This window comes from Nuphar pumila, chromosome 7 (genome assembly GCF_984573655.1).
Source record: "Nuphar pumila chromosome 7, dmNupPumi1.hap1.1, whole genome shotgun sequence".
Classification (NCBI taxonomy): domain Eukaryota; kingdom Viridiplantae; phylum Streptophyta; class Magnoliopsida; order Nymphaeales; family Nymphaeaceae; genus Nuphar; species Nuphar pumila.
The window spans coordinates 38,872,833-38,894,053 of record NC_143255.1 but is presented as its reverse complement, the minus strand read 5'-3'; positions in this window follow the sequence as shown (position 1 = coordinate 38,894,053).

The window sequence follows — 21,221 nt, the reverse complement described above, 5'->3', positions numbered from 1 at the left end:
TTAAAGCATACGTAAATGAGATATAAATTGTTTGAACTCATATGTCTTGTTTGCTTGAAAACCTAGAAATAAAGAGCTAGGTACATCACACAACAGTCTTGATTGTTGAGCCTAAGAACTCAAATGAATTTTATTTTTGAAGTTAAATTATTTAATCAGAGTGCGCAAAGGAAGCGTGATGAATTATATTTGAGTAGTTCTTTTGTTTTATGCTTATATCAAATTTTGAGGATATTTTTGTTAAAGAGGTAGGATGTAAATCCCAAGATTTTTCCTTGATAATTAAAATGAATAAATGATGAATTATTGGTGCATTCATGACTATAATCGTGAATTCTTGATTTTCTTAATTTTTTTGATATTCTTGATTTTCTTGATATTCTTGATTTTGATTAATTATGAACCTTTGTCTCAAGTTATGAAGATTATTTTAAGAATAATTGAAAAAAACTAAAATATGTGGACTAAACAAGAAAGTAAATGATTTGCATATTTTTAGATTATGGATTTTAGAATTGAATTCAATTTAATAAATATGTCTAAAATGTTATAATTAGATTTGAGTTTGATTAAAATCTAAATTAAGACTTAATTGAGTATTAAATTAAGGTTAAAAAAAATATAATAAATTATATTTTTGTTGAAATTAAATCTACAATTTTAAATTTAGTTCAAAACTCATACATGTGATTCTTTAGGGCATTTCTAATAAATAAATAATATTTTTTTATAAGAAAGAAGCTTAAAACTATAAATTAGTCAGTGAATTTAACTAATGATATATAAATCAAACCCAATTAAGTTGAATATAATCCATAACATTTAGATCAATTAAAGGATAGATTATATGAGATATAACTTAGTATATCTTGAGTCATATATAATTGAATTTGACCCATAGAGTTGGACGCTTTGAAAAAATGTTATTATTGTCTTGACCAATTTTTTTAGTCGATTAATGACTCCTCTATTAAATTGGAGTTGACCATGACGTTCCTCATTTTGAGGGCATCAAAATCGATTATTTACAAGACCAAATTGGTATTGATTTGAGCATTTTATCAGCGGCCAAAGAGAATGCCTAATTATAGGTCAAAAATTTTCTTACCAATTCGTATGCGCAATATTAAATCTAAAACCACCATGATGATCTACATTTTGAGGGTTATCAAATCGATTATTTAAACGTCCAATTCTGATGAGTCTTTGGGTCTGTAGGCCTCCTAGAAGGTTATCATGTCCCTAGAACCCAAGCCAAGGTAAAAAGTTCCTACTTTTCTTTTATAGCTTAAGTAATTTTAAAATTTCATTAATTAGGTTTCATAATTTATTTTCTTATTTTATTAATAAAAGAAATTAATAAATATTAACTTCTTATATTAGAGATGTGACTCTTGTCTAAGCCCATCTATAAATAGAAGCCCTCATGAGAAAGATTAATAAGGTTAGTTTTCTCTACTCGCTTCCCCACACTCCTTAGAGCAATTGCTTCTCTTTCTTGGGTTCAAGAAAGGCCTTCACATGATTCGTGTTTAAGGCCCTTCTCTAGCTGGTAGAAGGTATGGATCAGTCAAATCGTGCAAAAAGAATCGTTGAATTCTATGAAAAATATTTTTGCGTAGAGAGGTAGGTGATTTATGCTTTTCTTGCAAGAACAAAATTTTTAACATGAATTCCAATGACTTTTCATGAGTTCAGACCATGATCAGACCCTCCTAACCATGGGTTTGACTCAGATCTAAAGATCCAAAGAAAAAAACCTCTTTGAAATTGGTTTTTTTCATAAAAACTAGTTTCTCAAAAAAGAAATCTATAAAATTTATAAATACTTGAATTATGGTATAATTTTCTTGCAAGTATCAATTTGTATTGGTAAGATATGTTGTTATAGACCTTCTGTAAAAAATTTGGTGAATTTCTATGGTCGAAATCTTGAGATATTGCGATTTTGGCAATATCAAGTTTTTCAGAAAAGAAATCAGTAAATTTAGAAAGACTATTGATTTTGTGGTTAGATTCATACAATATTTGATGGTTTTTGATAGATTATGATTTTTGTAGATTTTCTTGAATTTTTATTTCATGTATATTACATGTTTTAGTTAATTTATTATGTATTTTGCTGAAATTATTCTTGAGAAAATAAAGCATATGCGAGATGGGCATATTTTTCCAGCCAAAAGGCTAAGGAAAAATATAATTTATCTCAGATAGAGTATGTCAGATCTACCTGTGTATTTTATTGTGCTTTTTATTTTAAAATTATGCAAAAAAATCATGGGTGTACAAATTCGGGTGGTTGGGTTTGGCCCGACCCGAATGCATAGACCTAAAATTACAATTTTTCTGCCAGACCTCTGACCAATAAAGTGTTTGTATCTCCCTTATCTGGATAAATTTTGATGAACGATTTATTATGTTGGAAAGCTAACAAAATTTTGCATCTACTGTAAACTTTTGGGCTTTGTTCATGGTCTGAGCATGACCCTGTGACAGTCGGAACAGAATATGATATGTTTGTAGTAAAATATTCATAACTCCCTCATATGGAGGATTTTTCACGAACGGTTTATGGCTACAAAAATCTGACAAAATTTTATACGTACTATGAAAATATCAGCTTTATTCACCAAACATAATTTTTTTCTGTGAACTCTGTAAGTCTGACAGAATAAAAGATTTTATTAATCAAAACCAGACTTTGGACCGAGGGTTGACATATGCATTGTTCACATGTTTTTCATGCAAATTTCTTTGTTTTGAAGATCATGTGTTATGTGGAGTTATGCAAATTTGATGTTATGCAAAGGTATACCTAAGACACAAATTGCTAATAAATGGTTAGGCATGATGCCTAATGAAGCCTACACATTAAGATGAAGGATCAAAGGGTCCAATAAATATAAGTTTATGTTTACATTTCAAATATTGTGTTGGTTGCATGTATGCTCATGTTATGATGATGATAATATGAATGTTTCAATGATGTGGGTGCTCAAATTCATGTTCTTTATTGCATTGGTCATGTACATGCATATGTGCTAACTAAAGCATGAAAATGAATAAGATTTTCATCTACTCATATGCTCAAGTTTATGTTACAAGTATGATTAAGTGAATATTCTAATGCTTTATAAGAATGCATCCATTGCCCATAAAGTGGCTCAAATTTTGATGTTGTATAAAAAATATGTATGTAATCAAGTAATCATGTGACATTAAAACTCAAGATACTTGCTAGGAAAGTGGCAGGTGGTACAAAACTTTGCGGGACAAGTATGTTTCGGGCACGGAAGGTTGCTACTCTCCTCTCATGATTTTTTGAGAAAACCTCTGCATTAGACTGCAACGCAGAGGATAAGGTACTTATAAGACAAACTGGTGCATCGGGTTGAAAGGTATTGAAAATCTCTTTCGTATTAACATCCCTCATCCAGTCCTGGTGAATGGGCCTGGCCAGGCTAAAGTCACCCCTGTATGTAAAACACTGCCTGAGTCATAGTCTTGATCTGAGAATATAATTCTGTGTCGTATCAGAAGGGCTAAGAAGTGATAACTTAAGATGTATGTTCATTAGTCAGGCATCACATGCATCATTTAAGAAAGAAAATTTAATTAAAGATAAGAATTTATGCACACATTGAAGGGCTTCAACATATGATAAGTCATGCATATTAATTGCTCATGCATTTTAACTTCTTGAAATATATGAATTGATGCTCTCTTGTTTAATTTGGTTGATTGAATAAGCATGACTAGTTGTGTATTTGTTTCAGTTAATTTCAAATGGTAAACTATGAAATTTCTACTGAAATTCTTGCTTTGTATTTATGTCTTACAAGTTTAGTATATCTCACTCTACTGAGACATGTTTTGTCTGACCCTATATTGTTTAATATTTTTCAGGTAATAAGGAGTAGCTTACATGCGAAGGCAGGAGGTTGTGACGGTGACTGAGCCTACCTTTTTTTTGCATTTACAAGTTTTTTAGAATCTAATTTATTATTTGATTATTATGTCAATAGACAAAAGTAATTAATATTTTGAATGATTGTAGACCTTGATTTATTTTATGCATGACGAGATTTATTTCTTTTAAGTTTACACAATCGTATGGTTATACATGAATACGAAGAGTAGGATGCCAACTTTTAGACCCGATGAGTTTTTTTTGTTGTGATATGTAAAAATATTTAAAGGTATTTAAAAAAAATCCACTATTTTTTGGGTTATAAAAATTAGGGTGTTACATAGTTACCAGCTACAACTTTTTGTGTGTGTAGAGAAGGGATACCATCCAACCAAAGGAAGGTTCAAAATCTGCAACCAACGATGATCAGATGAATCCCTTTCTCCAATGCTTGAGCATCTCATCGATTGCACCTCATATATTTGTTCTTTATAATTTATTTAGAAAGAAATACGCTTTACCCAAAGACTTTACACACTACAAGAAAATTGTGTTTTACTGGCGCACCATGGCGGTAGCACCATTTTAAAACTCATTTTTTGGCACAATAAGGGATTGCACCAAAAAACACTTTCAATGGCGTAAGATTCCACCATGCCATTATAAGGACCCTTTTTTTGGCGCAGCAATGGACTGCGCCAAAAAACTTGCGGTTTCACTGGCAAAAAAAATGTTGCCACTAAAACAATTCCCATTCTTTTGCCATGCACTTTTCCTTCTCCATTTAAAATAAAAAATAAAAAATTGGTGCACCATTCTTCATCATTACCAAACCCTAGCTGGAGCGTCGTAGAGCTCTATTGAGAGAGAGAGAGTGCTTTGTTCGATCTTCACAAGAGAGCGTTGGTGAGAAAAATCTCTTCTCCGATTCAGTTTCAGTTTCTTTTGATCTCGACGATCTCCTCCATGAGAAATCCTTTTGGCAATCACAATCTCTCATTCAGTTTGTTTTTGTTTTCTCTTTGTTTTGTTTTTAGGCGCCAAAGGAAAATGCTACTCCCTCGACAGCTTCTAAGCTCACCAAGTTCGGTAGTGGTGACAAGCAGAAGACAATGTTTTGGCTTCCTCTATTCACGCTTTTGGGAAGCTCTCTGTCTCCCGACCTTTCTTCTTTTTTATCTTATATTGTTTATGAGATTCTAAGTGGTGAGGCATCAATATATCATGTTTATTGCAGAAATGGAATAAGGGAAAACAGAAAGAAAAAGGTGAACAACATGGTGCTATTCGATCAGGTGAGCTACAATAAGCTTCTTACATAGGTCCCCAAGTACAAGCTTGTCATGATGCTGATCTTGTTCGATAGAGCGAGGGTATCTAATTTCTTCAGTCTCTTATTCCAATTCTACGTTGTTCTATCTATGTTTGCATTCATTTTTTGGACGAATAATTTGTAATTATGGCTTATAGGAAAGAAACAAATTGATATATCCATTTTCATATTTTTGTGTTTGGGCAGTAGGACTATGTTTGCCAACATTGAGCGTATAGTTGTTATGTTTATGCAGTCACATCCATTTTGGATCTTTAGATGCAGGAAAGATCATTGTTTTCTTTTGTTTTGTTCTAGTTTTGTAAATGTGTGTGCTCCTTTACTTGATTTTATTTGTCTTTGCCTTTTTGTTTTTCTTTCAATATCTTTTGGTATTTTGTGGAAGATGTAGTCCTCAATGTCCTTTATACAAATTTTTTAGAAATTTGATTTTTGTTATTTGGAGATGTTACAACCCAAATTTTATAGAAAACGTTCAATTCATGCTCCATGAACCAAAATCCACCTCAACCAATCAAAAGGGGTTTTCAAGTCAAAGTGAGGCCTAAGGAGATGATGTGGATACTGACATGACTCTTCTCTTAGTTGAAATGTCAAAGGACACATGTCCTCTTCCTATTCAAGTAAAACAAGAGAATATAGGTTTCACAGGATGAACACATAGCATACATGGAGAGCTCCTTACAAAAAAAGAAGCATTCCTTATTTAAGAAGACACTTGGCACATGGAGGGAGGAGAAGACAAAGGAAGGAAAGAGAAGTAACCAAGTCAACAAAATGTGGCCTACATGAGGAGGTACCCCTTGTGAAGGAGAAAAGAAAAGAAAAGAGAAGAAAAGAAAATAAAGGGTGGGATGTCCCCCACTTTCCTAAATGGGGAGCTAGGCCACCTCCTCTCTCCTACTTTCTATTTTGGTCTCCCTCTCTCTCCCACTTTCTATTTGTTAGAATTGACAAAACTAAGGTATTATTACTATTTTACTAATGTTGTTTTTAGGTAAGTTTCCTATTTTTTAATTAGTATTTTCGTAATTAAAGGATGTATGGGGTAAATAAATTAGATTTACTGTTTGGATTAGAGCTGGACCTAGACCAGGCCAAGCAATATAAATAGAGGCTTGGGGTCTTCTATTATGAATTTTAAAATATGAATTGAAGTTGATTTCCTCTCTCTCTATCCCTCTTTTTATATGTCTCTCTCTAAATGTCTCTTTTCCTTGTCCTCTTTAAAGGTCTCTGTGGTGAGGATCCCCAGTCGCGGTTTTGCTAGTCCCTCTCTCCCTCTTCATCCCCTAGTCCACGTGAAGACCAGGCCTCCATAGTCATAACGGAAATCATATTCAAGTATGTACAAATAAAATAAAGTTGTATAGATAAAATTATGTTTCACTTGTTTAACCCTCTGTGTGTATGCGCAGTTCGAATACATCACGATAGATGAGATCAACCGGTGGTTATTATTCTTGGATAATTTAATACCCTGGTTTACTACCTGAATCAGATTTCTAAAGGGGAGGTATAATGACCGAGAGAAAACTCCTAAAGGCCAAGATAAATAAGATGCATTTGACTTCTGTAGAAGTTATAAGACCTACTCACTTTGAAGAGCCTAAGCTCTTTTGGCACCCGATGAGTGCAACCTTATTTTTCCAACGATTTGGTCGATGTTTCCTCATTGCAGATCAAGCACCAACACTCAAGAATGTATGAGACACTTCTCCAACCTGTTGCATACTTATAAGTGGTCTCCAACCCTTAATTCTACCCTTAGTCAAGCTTTTGGCCCTTTCTCAGAACTTGAAGACCAAAACCGCTTCGTGTCGAGAATCTTGACCTACTAGTTGGGCGGATTCGATATCTTAGTGTTGTCAAATGACCTCTCCAGTAGACCAACCCTTGTCCAGACCTTCCCTAATGTCCTAGACACTGTCGCCTAACCCTAGGAAGCTTCGGTGAACCTCGGTGACAGCCCTTAGACCTGAACTTTCCAATACAACTTTATGGATTAGGAAAACCCACACAGAATTAATCGTTCAACCTCATCAACACTCATCGGACTCTTGTCTACAGTCTTAGACATTTGGAGCATTTACCAGGCCTTTGCACATGTCCCAAAGTAGCCTAAAAACCATTTATAGCCTTAGAATCACTTTCCTCTAAATTCTGGATCCCGAAACCCAAAACTGCACCATACCTAGTACTTGATTTAGCGGTTTTGCCCAAACTTACCTTCTTTGACCGCCTGCAACTTCTTCCTTTATCTAGAACATCTTCTAGACTTTTCTCAACCTTCCTAGATCTTCCTAGAGCCTCTTAGACCAGGTCCTACAAGTCTTGGCCCTATAGACATTCTCAAACCTCTCACTGAACCCAATCTGAGCTTACCTTATTACTTGAATTGTCCTAAACCTACAATGCCTCGTCTCCCATAAACCTGCGAATTCCCTAGCCTCCTACCCATCGTACCCATAAGGGTGCAGACCACAAGGCCCATAACCCACATGCTCTGGCCTAGACCCAACAGGTCCGATCCGCTCAAGTCTACGAAACTCTGATTGAAGCATCATTCATTGCACTCTGGTTCTACTAGTCGGGCTCGAATTCGATTCCATCTCCGATGCATCCATCACGAATCAAATTTTTTTAGAGGGTTCAATAGTTGATATCAGAGCGAGTGATCCTCACCCATTAAATAAAACAAGAGCAAGATTTGATGAGTGCTTCACAAAAATTGAATCAACGTGCATGTCTTTAAACCCGTTGAACTCTATTATGATAGTCCTGAATTTTTGCCAAAATTCAAAAATCTGGTTCTCCTAATCCATAAGGAGTTGACCCATGATTTTTGGTATGTAATTAGCCTCACATGTTATTTAAATCTTAGAATTTTTTATAGCTTTTTGAGTCTTCTATGGTGGAAATTTTTTTGCACTCGAACCCTCCTATCCGAGACTCTAGCAAACAGAATTGGAGCCTGTTTCACCGCCCGTGTTCAAAAATTTATAATTCAAAAGATTTGTGGAGTTTATTCCTAAAATTTTTACTGTATATTCCTACACCTATGCACTACCTACTGTAAAAATCTTAAATTGTTTTAACATTTTTACTTAGAGATAAAATTTTTGGAATAGATCTTGTGCAACCACCCTGTCAACACTTTAGCCTGCACCTCATCTTATAAAAAGGTTAACGATTAAAAAATCATAACTCCCAAGTCCTTTGAAGTTTAAACCTGATTTTTGGTGTGTGATCTCATGTATATGTTGGCCAGCTACTGACCAAATTTTATAATTTTTGGTGGTTCATATGCTGAGATACAATTTTTTTTTTAAATTGATTAATCCAAAAATCAGGTGGATTGAACTTGTTAGACATGACCAATTTCCACTGATGACTCTTTAAACCCGTGTCTACCTAATCAAGCATCCCCAAACTGCTGGAATTCAGGCAACATCAATCATGGTTCTTGTCTAGCCACGAGACCTGAATTAAGGACATGAATGAATTTTGCAACTCACTTCAAACATTACATGTGAATATAGTTGCAATTATGCAATAAATGCATGATATAGGTTTTAGTCTGAATGCAAGGATAAAATATATTATGACAAAAATGGTTGAGAAGCTCAAACGTTATACGGAAGATCACATTGCAGACAGAGTTGATCCAATGGAGGAAATACATCTGCAAAGCATGGATCTGTCCCTAGAAAATTTGTTGTGGACACTGCACAATAGGGTGCTCGAAATGCACTTTGAATCCTAACTTCGTATGTTTGAACAAAGAGAATACAAATGAAGAAAGATGACTGACGAGTGTCGATCTTTGGTGGGTGATGTTTTGTCGACAAAATCACCGGACCTCATAGGGCATGCATGTGAGACTCCAACTAGATTGAAAATAGCGCTACACATGAGCATCCAATCAACACCCGATGTGGGAACCAAGAGAGTTGCTAAGGAGATCATGTGTAAGAAGATCATGTGTAGCATGCATACCAAGAAAGGAGCGATGCTCAATCTGTGCACAACTGCAAGTTACCTACAATAGTGACTTCCAGAGGCCTCAATCCCTGTATGGTAGAATTATGGAGTTGAATACCTTGCCGACAAATTTTTCATTAACGATGATTCCTCCCCTGACATGGACATCATCAATGCCACAATGGCATGCCACAAACCAAGGCATCAAACCTACAGTGGCCAGAGCATTATCGGGTGTGATGCACACCCAAACCGAGCCTCTCCTTTCTCGGCTTGGTCAACCACCAAACGTAGCCGACTGCAAGGTCAATACAATTGCAGGTCACATTATGGATAAACGAGCCATACCTGATCACGACAAGAGCCCACTTTGTGTGAAAATCCAGGGAGTCCTCTAGTAGGCCAATTCATATTTATCAGACGCCCCAAGAACCTGCTAGGGTGAGTCCTCATTAAGGGAATACATAGCTTGGTGTTGACAACACCTATTGTACATCTTTTCATAACTCGAGCCGCAAAACCAAGGCTACTACTAGTGAAAAGTGCAATCAAAAGTGGAGGCTTGCAGCCTATGCTGTACCGATTTGGGTGCAGTGTGTTCTATCCCTATGCAAGGGATGAGCGAGTGTAGCAAGTCATCCCAGTACTAGAGCGACAAGTAATTTTTTATGCATGTGCACAGAGATGCACTTATGTCGACATTTAGGTAACATAGCGTGGTCCCAAAATCCCTCGCCTAGACTCGACACAGTTTGAGAGTTGTGAAGTGATTATGAAACTACAAGTGAACAACCACAAAATTATCATAATGCATGAGGTTGATCAAAATCTCATATTTGATCTGGGTGGAACTTGACCGCAGTTACACCACCGGTAAGGTGGGCTCCTTTGTGGGAAGCTCACCTATGCATACCACTTGTGTGCATGCAAGGCACCTGAGTACCGGGTGGTGTAATGTATTGGAAAAAAGTCTGCAGGGAAAGTGTGTGGACAAGTACCGCACAAGAGCTAACCCGAGCATACACACAGAGCGTCAAATGACTCGGTCACGACAAGCCAACCAATGGTGAGTTGATGTGGCAATTTTGTTTCCTATTGGTTTTTGGTGGTCCTCTAGTTAAACTAGCAATTGACAATCCTCAAAGAGGTAGAAACTTTATTTGTTTTTTATACTTTGATTCATGTTATGCCATAGTGAGCTTTTGACTATTCTGGATGTGCTCTATGAGGAGTTTTGTGAGCCCCAACATATCACCATCCAAAAAAATATATGGGGACTGATGTATGATTAGAAGATGCAGAAGCCACTAATTGAGCGAGATCATGGTGGTAGAGATTCGACAATGCGAGAATTGGATTTTTCCTTGAAAAGGATGTTCTCAAACCTAGCATCTTGGGGCCAAGGTGCACCAAAGCGTGGTAGATCTGTTATAACCCTAAATCTATAGAAAATGTTTAATCTATGCTCCATGATCTAAAACCCACATCATCCAATCAAAAAGGGTTTTCCAAGTCAAAGTGGGGCCCAAGGAAGTGATGTGGATACTGACATGACTCTTATCCTAGTTGAAAACTCAAAGGATATATGTCATCTTCCTATTCAAGCAAGGAAGAAAAATATGAGTCACATGATGGGCACATGGCACACAAGGAGAGATCTCTAGAAGAAAAAGAACTTAATTTATTTAAGAGCATAGTTGGCACATGGAAGGAAGAGGAGACAATGGAGGGAAAGAGAAGCCACCATGTCAACAAGGTGGGGTCTACATAGAGAGGTACCTCTTGTGAAGGAGAAAAGAAAGAAAAGAAAGGAAAGGAAAGGAAAGGGTGGGACGCCCCCCACTTTCCTAAATAGGGATCTAAGCACCCACGCTCTCCTACTTTCTATTTTTGTCTCCCTCTCTCTTCCACTTTCTATTTGTTAGAATTGGTACAACTATTGTTGATTTTAAGTAGGTTTTCTAATTTCTAATTAGTATTTGGGTAGTTAAAGGGTACATGGGGTAAATGAATTAGATTTACTGTTTGGATTGGAGATGGACCCAAACCCAGACCAAGCACTATAAATAGAGGTTTGTGTCCCCTATTAAGGATTATGAAATTATGAATTGAAGTTGATTGCCTCTTTCTATCCCTCTTTTTAGACGTCCCTCTCTCTCTAGACATATGTCTCACTTATATCCTTTTCAGAGGTCTCTGTGGTGAGAATCCCCAGCCATGGTTCTACTAGTCCCTCTCTCCCTCTTTACCCCCTAGTCCACGTGAAGACCAGGCTTTTATAGGCTGGTCGGTCATCCCTTTCGAAGAGCACAAGCACTTCTAGTACCCGACGAGTTCGACCCTATTTCTCTTGTGATCCAGTCAATGTTTCCTCATTGCATATCAAACACCAGCACTACAGAATGTGTGAGACACTTTCCCAACCTATTGTATACTTGTAAGTGATCTCTAACCCCTAATCTTGCTCTTCGTCAAGCCTTTGAACCTTTCCCAGAACATGAAGACTGAAACCACTTCCTGTCGAGAATCCTGACCTACCCGTTGAACAAATTCAATATCTTTATACTATCAAACGGCCTCTTCAGCAGACCATGAAAGTGTTGTAGGATCGATGCAACGAGCACTAGAGGGGGGGTGAATAGTGCTTTTAATCTTCATCTTTGAAATTTGAAGAAATTTGAATACTACAAAGCAATCACACACAAAGAACACAAGAATTTTATCCTGGTTCAATCTTTTAGACCTATATCCAGTCCCCAAGCAAAACCCGCTTGAGATTTCCACTATCACACTTGTGTCACCATAAAATCAAACAGACCAAACCGGTCCCACTTTGAGCAACAACTCTGTTGAAAGCAAACTTCTTCTTTAAACCATGGAGACTGTCCTTTTACAGAAAAATTGAAATAACCAACTTACAATCAACCTACAAGCCCTTCTTATGAATGCAAATGAAATGTAATAGGCTTCTAAGGTTGTTGAAATACTCAACTCATAATTTCACTAACTCACAAAAAGAATTAGAGTGAAAATACTCAGTGAGTGAGAAAACAAATACTTGAATGAATAGGAATAAAAAATAAAGAATTTGATCTTTCAAATCAATGTAATTCGATTCAATTCGATCATTTTGAGTGTAGATCACACTCTTATTTATAGTTGAGGAATTCCATACGTTGGTGGTACGAAAGAGTGTCAAAACAGTTAGTTTTGAACAGTCAAATCATTTAAAAAACTGAAAAGATGCACCTTTTAAAAGTTTTAGAAAACTGTTACATTAGTCGACTGAAATCAAATATTAGCAGACTGATAGTTAAAGTCAATCGACTACTGTGTCTAGCCGAACAAATTTAAATTTTAGTTTTTGAAACTTAGTAGACTGATGAAAATCATCAGTAGACTGAAAAAAAATTTCAGTCAACTCCTGCTAAATTTTTTAGAAATCGAACATTCCAATCAGTCGACTAAGAGTCGATTAGTCAACTAATCAAAAAGTTCATATTTTTCCTTAAAAAACTGGTGCAAAAAATTGGTCGACTGATGAGTCTATTGGTCAACTGATAAACCTGAAAATGTTGGTAAAGAGCTTTCTAAAATGAATCCAAGGGTTATTTTAGAAAAGTTTTTCTTAAGTATTTTTAGGTGAAATACAAGTAATATATGCAATCAAAGTAAGACTCTTACAATAATCTAAGACTTAAAAATATTTACATTTGCACACTTGTCTTCATAGATTCTTCAACAAATTCTTTAATTCTTTTCATCTTTGTTCATTGCCTTAGCTGAAATTCAGTTGTTCATCATCAAAATCTTGTACTTGAATTGTCATGTACAACTTCCTTGTCTTAACAAACCAGCCTTTGTCCAGACCTTCCTTCATGTCCTAGACACTATCACCTAACCCCGAGAAGCTTCGGTGAACCCCGGTGATAGCTGTTAGACCTGAACTTTCTAAAATGACTTTACCAATTAAGAAATCCCATGCATAATTGATCATTCGGCCTCATCAACCCTCAGCGAAGCCTTGCTAGCAATCCCAAACTTTTGCACATGTCCCAAGGTATTTTATGAACCATTCATAGCCTTAGAATTACTTTTCTCTAAATTTTGGATCTCAAAACCCAAAATTGCACCTTACTGGGTACCCGATTTGATTGTTTTGCCCAAATCGAGCTGTCCTGACCTCCTACATCTTCTCTTTCTGTTCAACACTTTTCTTAGACCTTCTTCCATGTCCTTAGAGCTCCCAAGAGCCCCTAGACCAGGTCTTATAAATCGTAACCCTACAGACATACTTGAGCCTCTCACCAAACCCAATCCGAGCTTACTACAAGGCCTTGTTTCTCATAAACCCATGAATTCCCTGGCTTCCTACCAATCGTACCCACAAGAGTGGATACCACAAGATTCATTACCCATAGTCCCTGGCCTAAATCTAGCAGGTTCGATCCGCTCAAGTTTGCGGGACTCTGATTGAAGCGTGATTCATTGCATGCCGATTCTATTTGTCGGGCCTGAATTCATTCCATCTCTGGTGTGTCCATCACAAATCCATTTTTTTCGGAGGGTGCAACAAGAGAAAATGGGTGCCTTCTTTAATGTAACCAAACCAGAGAATCTACCATGGCCTTAAATGTAAATGAAGCCAATCATTTAAGGTGAATGGTTGTTGTATTTAACCCCTAGTATCCATGGCTAATGTGGGAAGAGGGTATCTGAGTACTTGGATTCATATTAATTACCAGACTAGAGAACTTGGTAAATGCAGTCTTAGTTGTGCAAGAATTGTGACTAGATTGTATCCCTCTAACCTCACTTATGTGATAAGAGGGCATCTACATGCCTGCATAACTATTTACACATGAAAATGTTATCATGATTGCTTGCACTTGAACACTTTGCATACAATTATCATGTTTTTTTGCTGATAAATTGCTCATTTTTTCTTTGTTAGATATCATGTTCCACTTTCTTATACAGTCTTGATGTTAGGGTCCTCAAGATGATGAAAACTGTAGCTTCTCGTAAGTTTGAGAATCGAATGTCTGCATGGCATTCTATATATGCTAAAATGTACAAAAAATAAGTACTGAAACTGTCTAAAATCATATATTGAATAGATCTGTCAGTGATATGTTTCAGATTAAAATTTTAGGGAACTTAACGTTGCTTTTACAAAGCTTGGAAATGATCCAAGGCGATATATATTTATATCTTCTGGACCCTTACAGTTTTATGCATGGTTTTTGCCATATTTTTAATCTATGCATACAGATTCACTTTGTTTATGGATATTTTGCAGCTCATCTATTCTCAAGCAGTATGTCTCTATGCTTATAGAATCACTTATTTTAATTATGGATATGCAACTTATCTACTCCCAAGCAGCCTGTAACTAGCAATTTTGGAGGGGTTACTTGGATTAGGTATTTGATGTTACTCCATTAAGTTTTTTTAATTGTTTCTTTCCTACTTTGGGTAATGGATTATTTGGTTAGCAGAAAGTATTTGCAAGTTATCGTTTTAGCTTGAACATTTAAGTTTGAATATACATGGAAAACATGGAATCGATTTAGTGGTTGTGGTTTAGTGAAAATTCCTGCTCTCTATCATAAGTAAGCATGGTATGAAAGGCTGTCAGTTTTCTTAGTTGTGTCCTCTGAAACCAAGCCATATCCTTAATCATGCTTTGGTGCAAAATATAGGTCTCATTCTAGAGTTCTAGAGAAGTCTTTGGCTACATAAAAAAATTGAATAATGCTCCAAACAATAAAGGGACCAAAGGCAACACCTTGTATGATCCTACACCTTTTCCTTATGTTTGTAAGAAAATAGTCATTAAATGGCATCCAATGTAACCTGATGCTACCATGCCTTTCAGCTATTTTTGAATATTTGGCCACTGCAGTGGATAGCAGCCCAAAGACCAATTTCAATGGCGCAAGATCCTGCCACACCATTGTACATACCCCTTTTCTGAAGCAGCAACGGACTACAGTAGAAAACACATGGTTTCACTCGCGAAAACAAATATGTTGCCAGTGAAACAGTTCTCATTCTTTTGCCATGCTCTTTCCCTCCTTTATTTCTCAAAAAAAAAAAAATTAGCGCATCCTTCCTCATTCCCAAACCCTAGTCGGAGTGCTGCATAGAAAGAGATAGATAGATATAGAGAGAGTTCCGTCCGATCTTAACGAGGGAGTAATGGTGAGCAAAATCTCTTCTCCAATTTAGTTTTGGTTTCTTTTGATCTCGATGATCTCCTCCATGAGAATTCCTGAAAGTTTTTGGCAAATTTTCTTGTTTTTTTTTGCAATAGCAATTTCTCAATTGATTCATTTTCGTTTTTCTATGTTTTTTATGTGCTGCTGCACCAGCTCACCCTCCATCATTTCTTGGGCCCCACAGCTGACACGTTGTATCCTAAAGATGGTCATCAGGTACAACATCACAATAAAAGTTGCAATCACATTGCACCTGATCCTCTCTCTTAAATAGGTAGGGACCATTCTGTTTTATAGGTCTAAAGTGTCAATAAATGCCATATGATGCAACTCGGTTCTACTCATCCCCAAAGTCATCTCTATCTTCGTACCCTCCTTGAGATTTCATTGATGCAAGTTGTTTCTATTAAATAACACTCCATAAAATGTCATCTACATCATATATATATTTAGTGAAGAACGACATTCAAATCACTGAAATCCTACTTGTGTGCAGGATTTTCTATTAATTCAAAAATCAATGGTTGATAAAACACAAATTTTTGTGATTTAAAAAATTAAAAGTTCCATCAGAAAATACAACCAAGGGTGATTCTTATTAAATAGACTGTGCTGAATTAGATATAAAGCCAGATTTAATCAAAACAGCCTACATCCTAATATTTAAGAGGGGTACGTAGGGGATGACAGAAGATGAGTACGTGGAACCGAACTGCATCTAAGGTGCCTATTGCCTTGGATAGTTTTCAGTCCATGGTTCTTGCACATGCATGATCCGCGCGGCCTAGATTCGGTTGTGCATTCCTATCACTTGCAAATGAGATCTTGATATTGAGGTGTGGTCCAGTGTTCAGAGCAAAGGCTTATAAAATGTTAGTCCCTTTTAACAAGGGGCCAGGAGCGTGTTCCCCCCTCTTTAATAGGGGCATCCGCTACGTGGTATCCTAGTGTTGGGCCTAAACACTGGATCTGTTTCGCATGAGATAGGACCTATTGAAGTACTCGACAATCAACCAATCATTCTATGAGCTCACAGAAAACATGGTCCTAACGTTCAACTCAAGACATTGAAACTGCATTCTGATTCCAAGCACTTTACCATCTCTACTAATGAAGTTAAGAAACTAATAAGCTAGATATCATAGGTGCCAATTAACTCAATCTAACCGCATAGATGTGTTCAACATCATTTGTTTGCTAAGGATCAAGCCTTGGATCATGCTTTTTGATGTAAAATTGTGATCTTTTGAATTATAAAATTTTGGGCACATTATGGGCCATTGATTTTTGGTCCCTTTTAAAAACATGATTCAAAACAAGTTTTCTACTAAACAAATCATGTAGATCACATCCATAACCTTTGATCTATAAATAATTGAATTTTTTTGAAAAAAGTAATTTCTACTCATTGTTCCTTACCTTCATTAGTAATTTTGAAAAAAGTAATGTTGTGTTGGGCGCACCAACGTGGTGGCTCGCTGAGCCCCATTGGGGCCTGGTCTAGACCCACGACTGGGTCAGACTAGAGGGTGCAGACCCCCCCCCCCCCCCCGCCCCCCCCCAGCATCCATAACGTTGTGTTGGGCGCACCAACGTGGTGGTTCGCTGAGCCCCATTGGGGCCTGGTCTAGACCCACGACTGGGTCAGACCAGAGGGTGCAGACCCCCCCCCAGCATCCCCAGTCATTTGACCCAATAGGGTCTGGACCCACAGGGTCCAGACCTTGTTCTTGGTGTGGCGCCACCCAATTCGGGTGATAGGCGCCCCACCACTCTTGAGCGCCCCTTGGAGTTGGTGCGAGCCCAGCTGGTGCCTTGGTCTGAGTCAGACCAAGGGCACCTTTGGGGCACACCCTCGTGTGCCCCTGCCTCCTTTGGCTCAGTTGGACCAGGACCCACAGGGCTCGGGTCAAGCCGGCGGGTTGGTGACCCACCCAATTGGGGGTTTGGGTTAGCCGCTCCCCCTTTGGGGAGTTGGCTGGGCATTCCAACCTGGTCTGAACCCCCTGGGTTCAGACCAAGGTCTCCGTTAGGACCCAGCTGGGTCTGGTCATCGCTGGACCAGACTCTGCTAGGTGGGTCTTGGCCCGACCCTCTTGGGCATCTAGCCCAACCGAGCAATTTCGGGGCTCTAGACCTAGCCAGGTGCTAGTGCACCTGGAGGAAACTAGGTGTTGGCCCTTGAGCCAGTGCTGCAGCCTGCAACACTCGGTCTACACGTTAGGTGCAAACCAATGTTGACATAGGCCAGGTGGCCTAGGCAATAGCAGGCCCCACATACGCCTCACCCCCTTTTTCCTTTGGCGCCAAGATCGGTACCAGGTGCTAAGGCACCCGGCAACTCTACTGACACTTGGGCAGCCACTAGCTGGACCCCTGTTCGTGGTCCGCACCACTAGTGGGCTCAGAATGGGTTATCATGACACCCATTGAGTTTCCTGCGAAAACTCACCGGTGGCGGCAACCGCCCCTTCGTGCCGCCAACCTATAAACAGAGGTTAGCCTTAAGCGAGGTTTTGTCGCTTGCAAGCAACGAGGTCGTTGCGGCCTCGAGCTTCGGATGCTCATACCCTGTTGTCCCATCATGGCAGTGAGGTGGTTGAGCTCATGACAGGTGTCGCGTCATACGCTTGTGTGTGTTTGTTCATTTCGTCGAACCTTTCTGGCTGATAGCCTAGTTTGTGCCCCATTTGCGCGGGCAAAGTACGACCATGTATTTGAAAATGCTAATGTTATCCCCATAAGTATGGGATTAGTTTATGATTCATCCTTGACACTCGTGAGTGTCATTTTCGTGAAGGTTCTTCTCGATGGCTTCGCTACGCGAGATTTGCCGCGTTACAATAGTTGAAATATGCGTATTTGAAAAAATATGTATTCCAAGCTCTGGACACCCCTCGCGTATACAATAGCTATTATATATGCATTTCGAACCTCGTGCTGCTCAAAATTAGTGATTGTGTCACTTTACACACTAGTTGACGTATCGTCGCTCACAGCACGATACTTGTGCATATATATATATATATGGGGATGATCCACTCACTAAATGGTCCACCCTTGTCCTCTCCTCCAAAATCTGTATGTTAGAGATGTTTTTTGATAAATCCAACCATATAGATGTGATCTCCATAATTAAAAACATATGATTAGACTATTGGATCAAAGTTTTATGAAGTGTAGGTAGAATTTTTGAACATAAATTTTTTTAAAAATATTAGAACTGGTGTGATTTTTGAAAAACGCTTTTTAAAACAATATTTTTAAATAAAATCAAGTGAAAGCCAAACACCAAAATTAATAAAAACTTGCTCGCACAAGTGGTGGAATCCAGGTTGATCTCAAGGAACGAGAAATACTTTGTATTCATGCATACAATTAAATTACGCTTTATTGCCAACAAGAAAAATCAATTAATTGAGTAAATAAGGAGAGAGTGCAGCCCTCTGTGGAAGACTTTAAGCAATAATTAAGCGGCCTTATTACAAACCCAAATTAATTGAAATAAAAGAAAGGGTTTTCAGTGCTTCGAATCTTCTGGTCCCCTTGTTTGTTCACTTTTGTATGTGTTTGATTAAGGGCTCTTTGAGGGCTTGAAGGGTCTTTTGAGGGGACCTCAGAGGGCTCTTCAGAGGTAGGTTTGAGGGCACACCGCACATCCGAATGCTTCCCTGCAAAGATAAAAAGATAAAACACAAAAACTCACAGAAATCTAATGTTAGTTTTAGCTAACAATCACAAAAACATAAATTAACTAACATGAAATAAACCGACTGCATGTAACTAACAACTATGCTAATAGACAAAATAACAAAACAAACTAACTATCTATCAAGAAACTAATTGTAACAAACTATTAACAAGCTAACTAAATCAAGAAATCAATTAATAATAATAAATTAACTAAAAGACCAAACTAAAAAAAAAATAACTAAATGAATTTTGACAAACTCTATGCTATACGGATTTCTAAACTAAATAAAGCTGAACGTAAATAAGTCACCTAACTATCTAATTAATATTAAAAAAAATAAATGAATTAATGTATTTAGCAATTGACTCAACCTATTTAACTACACAACTAGATTTAAGACTTGCTAAAGCTACTAACATGGGTCAACCTAAAATCAATTCTAACTAATAAACTGAAAACACATAACAATGAAATTATCTAATCTAATGAACAAATTGAAACTATGAATTACATGCATAGTAAGGATCAGCTACTCTTATTTAATTACTCTAAATGATTTCCTAGATTAAAGTCACAAACTAACACTAACAATAGAATAATACACATTACTTGAATACTAAGCTATAGAATTGACTAATTCAATATTAAATTTATCTACAGCTAAAAGCAATTACACCAAAATTTTTATTATCTAAAAAAATATATATCAATGGCTAACTATTTAATTTGGTTAGATAAAATTAACTTCAATAAAAAATGATAATTGTGCTAAATCACACAATTTCTAACCTAATTACTAAAATCAAAATTTTAGAATGGCAGTTAACATTAACTTACTGATAAATAATAGAAAATTAAAATATCCTATTTGACAAAATTGAAAAGAAACATTTATTCTCAACTATGTTCTATCGACTATCTAATTTGAAGAGATACTATTCAACGGTAATAACCACTAAATAAAACTAATCTATTATGCTAAATCTAACAAGCATGAAATTTACTCAATAACGAACAAACCTATTGAAACTAACACACAATAATCTGATCTAAAAAAATATTAATAATAATAAATTGATGAAAGCCACAAAACCTTAATCAGCCACTTCAGGAATATCACTAAATTAAACCTAATTGATATAAAAAATAAAAGAAAACTTAATCTAAATTGATTGTAACATAGATCTAACATAAACTGAATGAAAACATAAAAATATTCTATGCTAAATCTAACGATTTAAATAAAATATCATTATTCTACATGCAAACCAAGAAAAATGACTAAACTTGATTAAAACAAAATATGTATTTTTTTCTTTTTATTTTTCAGATGCTAAATCTAAACTAGAAATGATGATGATACATTGATCAAACGAAACTACATGCAATGCTATGATTCATTATATGTGAAACTAAACTACGGTGAAATAGGAGAAAAGAAGCAAACCGTATGCTCCACTTCTGACAGAAGGGTTGAGAAGAAGAAGGTAGACTTTCTCGTTGTAATCAAATGAACTCTACTCTCTCTTCGACAGAGGGAATGCGAGAAACCGACGACAATGAAGTTTAGAAGAAGGATTGAAAAGTATAAGAAGCACGGAGAAAAAGGTAGGCAACCAGTCGATTGAAAAGGGGGAGAATGAAAGAAAAGGAGGCAGAGAGGAGAGAGGAGAGAGAGAGGGGGCGCAGGCTACAGGGCTGAAAAAAATGCTTTTCTCAAACCTTAAAACTTCTATTTATATTAAAAATTAGGTCAAAATACTATTTTCTATGAAAGTCTGATTTTTTTTTCAGAAATTCCAAAACAAGTCTTCCTAAAAAATGTGTTTTCAAAAAAAGTTTTTTCTAAACTAATTAAAATTAATAACTACTCTCATAATCTAATTAAACTTTTTAATTTCAATGCGATTTCTCGAAACTAACGATAAAAACAGGTTTTTAATGCAATTTTTCTATGAATCATGCATAAAATAATATGAATAAAATGTAAAATATATGCATGATCAAATTCCTCTATGCTTATCGTTTGCTAATCCTCGAGCAAACTTAAGCAAAAAGCAAAAATACTAAACTAAT